Source organism: Mustela putorius, unplaced genomic scaffold (assembly GCF_011764305.1).
Source record: "Mustela putorius furo isolate JIRA1106 unplaced genomic scaffold, ASM1176430v1.1 tig00000450_pilon_pilon_pilon, whole genome shotgun sequence".
Taxonomy (NCBI): domain Eukaryota; kingdom Metazoa; phylum Chordata; class Mammalia; order Carnivora; family Mustelidae; genus Mustela; species Mustela putorius.
The window spans coordinates 13,721,184-13,733,357 of NW_025421385.1; the positions used below are offsets into that span (position 1 = coordinate 13,721,184).

The 12,174-nt window shown below is 37.4% G+C and overlaps 1 long non-coding RNA gene across 3 annotated transcripts in view; it reads left to right on the plus strand.

The window, feature by feature from the left end:
* Positions 1–1,045: 1,045 nt before the first annotated feature.
* LOC101693555 overlaps positions 1,046–12,174 on the plus strand; it is a 52,621-nt gene continuing 41,492 nt past the window's right edge. For all 3 annotated transcript variants that reach the window (XR_001179574.2, XR_001179572.2, XR_001179575.2), the window contains exons 1-2: positions 1,046–1,211; positions 7,491–7,578. This is a non-coding gene — a long non-coding RNA (uncharacterized LOC101693555). The remainder of the gene's footprint in view (positions 1,212–7,490; positions 7,579–12,174) is intronic.

A 12,174-nucleotide genomic window follows, 5' to 3' on the forward strand; every position in this document is an offset into this window, starting at 1 on the left:
TTCTCCAGCGTTCCATTCTCTGAAGACCAGGCTGCTTTAGTCACAGTAACAAAGAATGTCAAGAAGCATGTAAAGATACACTTTTTTTTTTCCTGGAACTAGATATTGTGCAAACACAGTAAACATTTTTTTATGCATAAAAGAAGAACAGCAGGAAAGAATAGAAAGCATGGTGATCAGTAGATTGTGGGATTATAGACAAATTTGTTAATATTCTTGTTTTCTAAATTTTCTACAATAATATGTAAAATAATTATAACAATACTTTTGTTAACACTTGAACATTGAGAATTTCTAATTCCATTATTTTTCTGGGTCATTTTCCCTAATTCTATGTGCTGGGAAAAATAAGTATACGTGGAATTGTTTATCTCCACTCCAATGTCTGTTGTCTTTTGGCAACATGAAATATCCAGTTTTAAAGAGCAGCTGCTAAGGAGAGTAAATAGTTATTAGTGGGGTTGTACTTATTCTTCATGATTTCCGCCAAGATCTTGAAGACAGTCTTATTTACTCCCAAGATAGCATTTGGAGGCACACATCTGGATTTCGTCATTTCCCATGTAGCTTTACTGGAGTATCAGATCATTGAGTTCTAATTATATGTTTTAGCTGTGATGCAAATAAAGAAGTCTTTGGGGTTCTTTTTTCAGCTATTTACAAATTTTCTAACATAATGCAGCTAGATGGAACTCCAGTAGGATATAAGATTCAGCAAAACATTTTGAAAAATATCCTGAAAAAGTGGAGTGATGAATGGCTTACATGTCATCTGAATCTGTGTCTGGACTGTGTGTTAATTATGCATTTCTGAAAACAGATGGAATTGCCAGACCAAACTGCAAGACCATTAACAAAATCCCAGGTGTCTGTGAAAATATGGCTTTACAAAAGGCCACCTTCTTAAGGGTTAGTTGAACAGCCACAAGTTCCACCGTTTGGACTGAGCTGGCAGTGCCCTTCTCTACCAGAGAGGTGCCTGAGGCTGCTGGACAGTGAGTTCATTGTTTATGATGTCATCAGTGAAGAACACTGACTCCCATCTCAGACAGTTGGTCCTGAGGGGTTCACCAAGTAGCCAGAAGAAGAAGAAGTGGGAGTACCATTCCCAATTCCACAAGGCTCTCAGGCAAGGATCTGAGCCTGGTGGAATTCACATTCTCCTCTAATTTAGAAAGACCTTTGTTGTCATTTTGAGCTCTGTCCTGAAGGTAAAATTTCCATTTTACCATTTTCCATCAGAGGCTTTGCTGACCTTCTGTTGGGAGGCATGTCTAGTCCAGGGCATTGTAGGAACTTGAATACAGAGTAGTAATGAGTGGGGGTTGATTAGGACCTGGGTTTCCAAAAGAGCCCAACAGGATGCCAAAAGCTGGCACTCACTCAATAGGGATATATTGGGCTGCCACTGAGATGGGCACTTAGTCTAAGACCCCATAGAAAGTCAGTTAGATTTATGTTTGGTCCAGAGCTTCCAGGAGGTTTGGTCAAGTGTGACCAAAGATGTAGAGCCAGGTGGGAGTAATGTTGAGGCTTGCTGGAATGCCAGTTAGGCAGCTTCTAAAATGCACTGTTGAGCCTCACCCCTATGGAAGCTGGCAGAATTGTGAATGATTGCATATAGAGAGCAAAGCATTAGGATAGAACATGAAAAGACCTAGTATGTGCTGTGCCTATCTGAGTATAACAAGTGGTTCAATAGTGAGTAATTGAAGTTTGATGACCAGGAGAATCTCTCAGCCCCTAGATAACCAAATGATGCTCAGAAGCTTAACAGATGAGGCAATGCCTTGGATCTTGTGGGGTGTGGTTTCCCAGCCACACTGCCTGTACTTCCAAATCAAACTGGAATTTGATGAGAACAGAATTGAACACATTAGCTAGAACAGTGGCCACACAGGACACTCCTTGGGCCAATTGTAGGTCTTCTATCAATTTTACTGCAATAGGATCCTTAATAAGGGGAACATAGCTGAAGTTTCCATAATTAGTGGTCCTGGATTAAATACAAGCCAAATGGGGCTATTGAAAGGGGAGACTGTGGGCTTAATAATTCTGTCCCCAGCATATTTTGAATAACAGGGTGTAGGGTCTCAGTGCTCTATTTAAGTTGATATTGGAGGATGTTCACCATCCTAACTAGAAGAGAAAGAGGCATCAGTGTCCACTGGTGGGTTCTACCAGGAAGGCCAAAAACTTGGGCTTGTTCCATACAGAGTGGTGTCAATGCATCCATGCCTGTAATAGCAAACAAAGAGCCAAGGGGACCACAACCAGAGGAAGGTGTTTAAGGCAAGTAGTACCAACATTTGCATCAAGATGGATTTGTACACTTTCTGGTATTTTACGGGCAATGCCCAGTATGGAGAAGAGCTCCCTCTTTGGGAATGAATTTAGGAATGAATTGGGAATGAATTTAGGAATTTTAGAATGGCAGTGACTTGGAAACCCAAATCTAATTGGGCCAAAGAGACTGTGTTTTTATTGTCCCAGTGGACCATCAGAGTGGTACAGGGGAGACTATCTCCAGGAAGTGAGATAAGCCCTGTGGGGCTACCAATTTCTTAGGGTAGGTGCTAAGGGGTCTGCCAGTGTTGGGGGTCAAGAAAGGGGCAGAGGGAATAGCAGGGACTGATATGGAGGCAGAGCAGTTAGAGGGTAGTTACATGGAAGGTGGATGGTCTGTAGAAGGGGGCTGTAGCTGGGATATTACTAGTTTTAGGGTCTGCAGTTTAGAGACAGGCTGTCCAAAGATAAAGTGTCCAGGAATTGTGAGATTTCATAACTCTCAGTAGAGGTTTGCCTATGTATTCTCACAAGGGGCAAAATTAGATCAGGGATTTATTAGAAATAAGGGAGTGGGAATAAAAGGGAGCGAGAACCTCCTTTTATTAGGGAAATTTGTGTAAGGATAACCCCCGTGGGACAACAGAGGCAGAGGGATATAAGTGGAGTATCTGAGTATTTAGGTGGGAATTTCTTCCATGTCTAGCAACCATGTCAATGTCCTCCAGTACTTTTTAATGGTTTTGGCAGTTCCAATAAAATGTAATAGAACTGCCCTATAATTAGGGAGAATACTTTGTAAAATTCTCTGGTTTTGGAATCCAATGGGGCCCCTTCAGGATTATAAATGAAGAGGGGGTTATTTGGGTTAGCATGGTTATCAAAAAGATAAGAAATAAAAAGTGTTACCAAGAATATGGAGAAAAAGGGTAACTGTGCACTGATGCTCAGATTGTGAGTTGGTTCAGCCACTATGGAAAACATTTTGGAGATTATTCAAAAAATTAAAGTAGAACTACCATACTATCCAGCAATCACTATCTCAAAGAGATTTCTGCACTCCCATGTTGATTGTGCATTGCAGCATTACACACAGTAGCTGAGACATGGAAATAACCTAAGAGTCCATTGATGGGTGAAGGGATAAAGAAAATGTGGTATATAGATGCAAAGGCATATTATTTGGCAGGAAGAAGAAGGAAAGAAAGAAAGAAAGAAAGAAAGAAAGAAAGAAAGAAAGAAAGAAAGAAAGAAAGAAAGAGAAAGGAAGAAAGGAAGAAAAGAAAAGAAGAAGAAGAAGAGGAGGAGGAGGAGGAAGGAGAAGGAGAAGAAGAAGAAGAAGAAGAAGAAGAAGAAGAAGAAGAAGAAGAAGAAGAAGAAGAAGAAAATCCTGCAAGTTGCAGCAACATGGATTCACCTGGAAGGCATCATCCTAAGTGAAACAAGTCAGAGAAAGACAAATACTGCTTGTATTTGTCCACTTATAGGTAGAATCTTAAAATGTTGAGTTCATAGAAGTAGATGGTAGAATGGTGGTTACCAGGGGCTGGAGGAGGGGGTGGGAGACATGGGGAGATTTTAAAGAGGACAAACTTCCGGGTATAAGATGAATAAACTTAGGGGATCTCCTGTATAGCACGGTGAGTACAGTGAGCAATACTGTAAAAGTGTAGACCTTACATATTCTCAACCCATACGCAAAAGGTAACTATATGAGGTGATTGAGGTGTTAAAACTCAGCTTATTGAGGTAGTCCTTTCATAATATATGCATGTATCAAATCATAACTGCACGCTTTAAACTCATACAATGTTATGATGCAATTATATCTCAAGAAAGTTGGTTGCAAAAGAGACTAAAGAAAAAAAGATCCTACTCCATGTACTGATTTATTTTTAATTTTTCTAAAGCAATATGTATGCCCAACATGAGGCTCAAACTCATGACTCTCAGATTAAGAGCTGCATACTCTTCCTACTGAACCAGGAAGGAACCCTTCCATATGTGGATTTAAACTTGGGTTTTTCACTTAATACACAATTTTGAACATCTTCCTAGTTCAATAAATTTAGGGTTCATTATTACTTTTTCATTGTATGAAGGTACCACAGTTTATTCAACCTTCTTGTACATTTAGTTAATTATCATCTTTTTAATCAAAACAATACAAAACAAAATGAATATCCTTCTAAGTAAATATTTGTATTTATCCTGCATAATTTCCTTTAGATAAATGTCTAGAAAAAGATTCCTGAATCAAATGCTGTTATGTATGTGATGTATTATGTTAAGGCATGTATGTGTGTGTATGTGTGTGCGCACATGTGTGTATACACACATATATGTAAGAATGAAAGAGTAATGACACCACAGTGCCTGGAGTTAGAAAGGCAAGAGTTAGCACCTAAATTTACCAGCTGTGTGACCTTGGGGAAGTTTCTTAACTCCTGTGCTTCAGGTTCCCCATCTATGTTAATGAGAATAAATAACTGCCTGCCACCTAGGCTGTCATGAGAAAATGCATGTGAAGGGACACCTGGGTGGCTCAGTCAGTTGGGCATCTGACTCATGACGTTAGCTCAGGTCATGATCTCAGGGTTGTGGGATCGAGTTCTGTGTCAGGCTCCTTTTTGAACACGTACCCTGCTTAAGATTCTCTTTCTCTCTCCCCCTGCCTCTTCCCATCCCACCCCCACTCTCTTCCACTCTCTCTCAAGGAAGCAAGAAAGAAAGAAAAGGGAAGAAGGAAAGGAAGAAAGAAAGAAAGAGCACATGAAGTGCTCAGCACAGTGCCAGACAATGAGTCCTTGTTGAAACATGTGTTAATATGTTTAAAATGTATGTATTCTTGGGTACAAACCACCACAGATACTATAATGCAAGTGCTCTTAGAAGTCACGGAGAAGCCCCTTCACAATTGAGTTACACTAATAAAAGTGATATGAGGAAGTGGTGATGCAACATGGAGGCTTAAGTGGGTAGAAGAAGAATAAATGAAACAAGATGGGATTGGGAGGGAGACAAACCATAAGTGACTCTTAATCTCACAAAACAAACTGAGGGTTGCCGGGGGGAGGGGGTTTGGGAGAAGGGGGTGGGATTATGGACATTGGGGAGGGTATGTGCTTTGGTGAGTGCTGTGAAGTGTGTAAACCTGGTGATTCACAGACCTGTACCCCTGGGGATAAAAATATATGTTTATAAAAAATAAAAAATTAAAAAAAAAAAAAGTAACACACAGTGGATGAGCTCAGATATAGACAGATATCACAAGAGAAAAAGTTGTCTTCCAGGGAAAAAGTTTGAAGACAGTACTAGATTGTAACCTAATCAATAATATTAATAAGGCTAAAGATTTGGATAACAGAAGAGGGATGGTTGATTTTGAAATAGGAATATTGGGAGGAGGTATGACAGAGGCACAATCCAGGAGAAAAAGTGTTCCCGGACCAACACGGACGTTGGCTCAGTAACTCCACCCCTTCAGCGGAAGTGGGTGCACCACCATCACTGCTGATTGGCAATAGGAGTGAAAATCATTGAGTTCATGTCCCTTGTTCTAGCCCAAGGTTGCTTTAATAACCTTCTAATTATAATTTCCATTCCCATGGAAACTGTGCTGTAGAGAAGAGAATGTACTGACTGAATCTAAGTATTTTAGCCCATGTAATAGTTGTATTTTAGGAATAAATTAATAAATCAGTGTTCTATTTTGTTAAAAAAAGTTATGATAAAATTTATACTTAAAATGTGCATGGAAATATTCTGATAAACTTGAAAGCACTTTATGAATGTTCACTATTATGTTGGCAAAAACTCACCATATTCTGGGAAAAATCTGCATAAAAGGGAAATACCTTCCTGCCTGCCTTCCTTTCGTATGTGTTCTGGGAGTGGTGAAGTTGGGGCAGGCACTTAGTATTGAACAACAGACTAGTGGAGGAAAGTCCTTGCTCCAGAAATAATGACCACAACAGTAGCTATGAAAAATTATAAACCCAGATATGTACCTCTAGAGCTAAACCCATAGTTTAATGGTCACTTACAACTTAAAAATGAATTGAATTTTAATTTTCTCACAGATGCATTATAAAGGAATTTATCAAAAAAGAAAAAAAGTGATCTATCATGACTTTTAAAGGAACTTTCAAGTGGAAACTTGAGGAGCACAGTAATAGATACTGAATGAATTTTATTACTGTTCTGGTGTCTGATAATTCTGTATTTTATTTCCCCCCAAAAGAAATCAACATTAATTAGACTTAACTAATTAATAACCAAAATCAGAAATTTTAAGCTATTTAAGAATTATAAATACAGATCATATCTCCCAACTCACCCAACATTTGTTTGGCCAGAATAGAAAATTTCAACATTTAGAAAATTTCAACATTTGGGTTTTTTGTTTTTTGTTTTTAAGATTTATTTTTTTATTTTAGAGGGAGAGAAACAGAGAGACAGGGAAGAGGGACAGAGGGAAAGTGAAAGCGTCTCAAGCAGACTCCCTCCGGAGCATGGAGATCAACCTTATCACCCCAAGATCATGACCTGAGTCAAAATCAAGAATCAGATGCTTAACCAATTGAGCCACCAAGGTGCCCCCCAAAATTTCAGCATGTGAGTCAAACTCATTAAGAGATCTCAAGGCCTTTATTACAGATGCATTTATCTAAATCATTAACTGTCTTCAAAATCTTGTTGGGAAACATTGTGGAAAGGGGGTAGTGAAGACCAGTTTGTCCATCCAGGGATTATGACAGGTAAAATATATGAAATAATGAAACAAAACAAAAAGGATCAGAGTTTAAATCAAGCAAGAAGAAGATTTTCAGAAGAAGATTCTGGATCATTAGTAAGAAGAAATTTAAATTTTGTTTGGGAAAAGAATACACAGAGATTCATCAAAATTTGACAAAATTTGTTCAGAATTTAAATGCACTTCTTATATTAACTGAAGTTGTTGCCTTTATCAGTTATACAAAAACTGTAAGATCCAGGTGTAAATTTATATAAAGATGAATGTCCTTAAAAGTTTTTAAAACAAATGTAACATGTATTTTAACCATGAAGCAAACGTCCTGTGATCTTTGCTGTTATGTCCTTATATTACCTTTTTATTCACTTTCACTATCCTGTAAACCATACCACTTAAAAGGAAACCTGAGTTCACCTTTCCCTAAACCTGCTTATATGTTTTTTTCAAGGTCGTGGCGTTTGGTGGTAAAAGGTTTACTTCAATCATCACCTTGCAATCATCACCTTGAATCATATATAATGAAATGCTGATAGAAAGTAAGTGTTGGTTGATCATGTAGTTGTCACCTAAAGCTTTTTAGTGAACATAAGAAGTAGAGGGTTTTGTTGATTATTTCTAAAAGAAACCAACTTAGAGAAAGAAAATTTGAGTTCAGGGTCATCTAAGTAAAAGGCCACAGTTTTTTGATTGCCCTAAAAGAAATATCTGTTTCCTAGACATATAGGATCAAGACTTTGGAAAACCAAGTTCAAAATCTAATCCTGGAGTTGGTTAAATAATAATGCAAGATGAATCCCAACTCTCCCTAGTCTCTTAGGTTAATGTTAGGGCATCTATTATGCCTGAAAAATTGGGATGATAAAATGAGAGCAGAAGAGCAGATTCTGATGCAGTTGAGATAATCAAACCCTAAATTTTGTCAAGCCACTCTTGTCACTAGGAGCATCATCTTCTCTCCTGTTTTAGAAAGTTAGTGTGCCCTTACCTGTAGAGGCTGTACAGGTCTCCTGTGAGGTAGATGTCTTGCACAGACTTCTAATTCTCCTCAAGACTTCCTTCCACTACAGCATGGATCTTTGAGTGAAATTCATGAGTGAAATCTCCATTCTTGTGGAAAACTACCAAGCAGCTCTTCTTGTTCTACATTTCTGTATGACTTGACAACCCTGGGGCACCTGGGTGGCTTAGTGGGTTAAGCCTCTGCCTTCGGCTCAGGTCATGATCTCAGGGTCCTGGGATCGAGTCCCACATCAGGCTCTCTGCTCAAAGGGAGCCTGCTTCCCTCTCTCTCTCTCTGCCTGCCTCTGTCTACTTGTGATCTCTCTCTGTCAAATAAATAAATAAAATCTTAAAAAAAAAAAAAAAAAGAACATGGACATTTTCTCTAGCAATGCTCCAAAGCTCTATCAGACCCAAATACATCTTCATCAATATGAGTCAGTGTATTTAACTCTGTTTGGTCAAGGAATACTACCATGGTTCCAGGTAACACTGGAGATAAGTACAGGTTCACAACAAACTAGGAAGATGAATCTTATATACATAAACAGATATTGAAAAGACTTGACAACCCAGTCTCACCAGACAGCTTAAGAAACCCCATGTGATAAAGACAAAACTAAATAAACAATAGGAAACCACTGTCTCAAAGCTGTCATTAGCAATAAAAATAAAGCATAAACTGAAATAATTTGAAAAAAAATGATGGAAGAGAGTAGGAAAACAAAAAGAAAGCAGTCAGAGAATAAAATGAGTTTATGGGAGTTAAATATATAATAGTAGAGATGACAAATAGTAAAATATTTTGAAAGATAAAGTAATATTCTACAAAATATATAAAAAGGCAGATATATTAATGGGAACAAAAGAATACAACCAGAGGATTAGCTCTGGAAGACGAACTTCATAAAATAGGAAATTAGAAAGAGAATATAAAAAAAAACAAAAGGGAGAAATTTTGTCAAAAATAGTTCAAGAAAAATTTCCAGACCTGAATGACCTGTTTCCATATTGAAAATGTCCACAGAGATGCCTTATAAAAATAAATGAAACAAAACCACGGAAGTATATCATTATGGTATTTTAGAAACATTTAGAAGAAATTATAATTACTAATAGGAAAAAAGAAAACAGTTTAAAATGATGAGATAAAATGAAATTGATTTCTCATAGAAATACTTGAAGCAAGGCAACAGTGAATCAGGTCCATTCATCCTTTATATGGAAGCTACTGGAAGATGGGTTCCACTAGAACAAGAGGACATCCAGAGGATAAGAAAAAGAAACGTGAAATACACAAGAGACATTCAGGGAGTCCCCAGGATTATGGTCGAAAATCTCTTAGGATGATGACCTGGGCAGCAGACCCAGAAGGAAAGCAGATCTTATGGGACTAGGTCAGGAGGCTTCAGGAAAGTTTCCTCCAAAAGATAAAATTAACAGAATATGTCTAAGTGTTTCAACTTAATGACACAAGAGCTACACAAATAGGAGACACATGAGAGTTGAATTAATTACAAGTACACAGAAAACCACGCAACCAAATAGTAGAAGATTTCAGGGAGAAAAAATTTCAAGTCACCATAGTATACTTCATGGCTTGGTACTAAAGAGCTAACCAGTCACAACGGTGATATAGAAAATTGGGAAAATGGAAAAATAAGAAGCAGCCTGCAGGTACTTATAGAGAAAAAGAAGTCAGTACTCTGCTTTCATAGTACCAAATTCATAAATCATTCCCAAAACAGCAAATTTAGAATTGGCTGGTCTCTATAGATTACAGAGACAAAAACCAGAAGATTGAAATTGTTGCCTGGAAGGTGAGATGGAGGTGAAGTGGTAAGGGAGCTGTTTTCTTGGTAAGCCATGTGGAACTATTTGACTCTTTAAAATATGTGCTTGAATAATTTTGAGGGCTCTTTGACTCAGTATGTGCATGTATGGATTTGAGAAAAGTTTAAAAAACTTTTAAAAAAACTTTAAGTTAAAAGTTTAAAAAACTTTTTAAAAAACCAAAACCACAATTTATTCACAAATGATTAAACACTTCTGATCCCTGCATAAGTGAAGTCTTAGGAGATTAAGCACAAACCAAGATAAATGAGTGAATAATTGTAATCAAATATATTATGGTTCATGTAATTTAATCTAAATGTTACTCATCTTAAATTCAGTAGTTAGAGGGAGTCAATAATAACACACAGATGACACTAAAAAAAGGAAGAACTTGTTTTTTAAGTCATTCATCTTATTTTTTTTTGTTGTTGTTAAATATTGCAGGGAATAGTTTTTCCAGGTATCATCATTTCTTGTAGTCTGATGGTGGGGGGGCTTTCCCATAAATCTTGACACTCGGGACAATTTATCTTTGATTCTCCAGGTCAGAGTTGGATATCCCTAATAGCCTAATATAGATGTGTGAATTTCACCATATTTTTATAGATTATTCTTTCTTCTCAGTCAGTGGGGTTTGTGACCAGTCATTGTAGCTTTTCTTTTCTCATTCCTATAAATGTTGGCCAGGTTGAAAGTCTAACATCAAAACGTAATGAGTGTAATTGATTGTTGGAAAGAAAAACCATCTGAAAATGGTTATTCCCTCCCACCCCGAACCAATGTATAGGTTCTGGCAAAAATGTTCCTTCTGTTATTTTTAAGACCTCCCAGGACTGAATAGTTCCCTCATTGAACAAGCAATGGAGAATGAATACATCCAGGTCACAGTCAACCTGGTCCTCAAAGACCTCTTAGTTTATTTGATTAACTTCAGCCAAAAGACAAATTATATAGTTATGTGACATCTGAAAGTGACTTTGATAAAACTGGGTACATGGTGACCTAGAAACCTTTAGACATTGTTGGATAGGAGTAAGTATAATAATGTAAAGCCCTTTTCTCTCTGTGGCCAATATTCACTGGATCAAAATAACTATTACATATCCTGTGTGCTTCTATCTGTCCTGGCTCTTTTCATTTAATCAGATGCCCCTGTGGAAATTCCATTTTTTCCTCTTCAGCTTTGTTTCCTAGAGAGAACTTTTTTGGCCATGCTGTCTTGCATATATTCTGTCCTTCTGTTTGGACAAACTTTGGAGCTGTGACTACTCAAGTTTCCCACAGGAGTGACTTGTAAATTTGATGTTTATTAACTCAGCTGAATTGGGATTTATCATTTTCTTTTCTGAGATGTCTTAACATAATACACAGGAAAGTCTTAAACAAGTTTATCCACTCCAAAAGTTGGTTTCTTAATAAGCAATATATTGAAGGAATCCTTTTACTTAGTTCTTCCTTCCTTTGTTCACCATTATTTCTTACTGCATATATTTTTTAGATGGTATAAAGATAGAGAGTGGAGTTTCTTCTTCCCACAACTGCAGTATCCTTTCCTCCTTTACGAAGTTGGAAATCCTTTCACAGTTACATTTACTGTTTCCAGGAATCCTGGTAATAATAATTTCCATTGCATTATCTAATGTCTAATTAGTCCATTCATGGAGGTAAAATCCCAAGCTCCTTTCTCAATGGACTTAGAGTCTAGACCGATACTTCCCAAACAGAACAATTCACTTAATAAAGAAGTATCTAAGAATAAAGAAAAGTTTCTTATATCATAGGTTTGCCGATTGTTTCTTTGACTAATTTTGTCTGTTTCTGTTGGATATAGTTTTAACAGTGATTTGGGAGTTTTTATTGGAGAAATGAATACTGTGGGCTATTTGAAGTGTGATGGCAAATTGCTTTTCTGGTTTTCTAAACTTGGTCAGAACAAACAAATCAAGAATAAGAGAATAAGTTGAACATATTCAGGCCTTTTTGATAGCCAGAATTAAATGTTTGTAAAATATTCAGAATAATGAAAGAATTTGTTCCACGCTCACATGAATAATTTGGTCTGATGATGACAATGCAGTGATTTTCTTGATTTATTGTCTGATTGCCTGGGCATTAGTTTTTGTTTTTGTTTTAGGATTTATTTATGTGTTTTAGATGAGGTCAGAGGGGCAGAAGGAGAGAGAATCCTGAAGCAGACCCCCTGCTGAGCATGGAGCCCTATATAATTATATCTCAGGACCCTCAGATCATGACCTGAGCTGAAGTCAAGTGTCCACAGCCCCACCGCCTGAGCCACC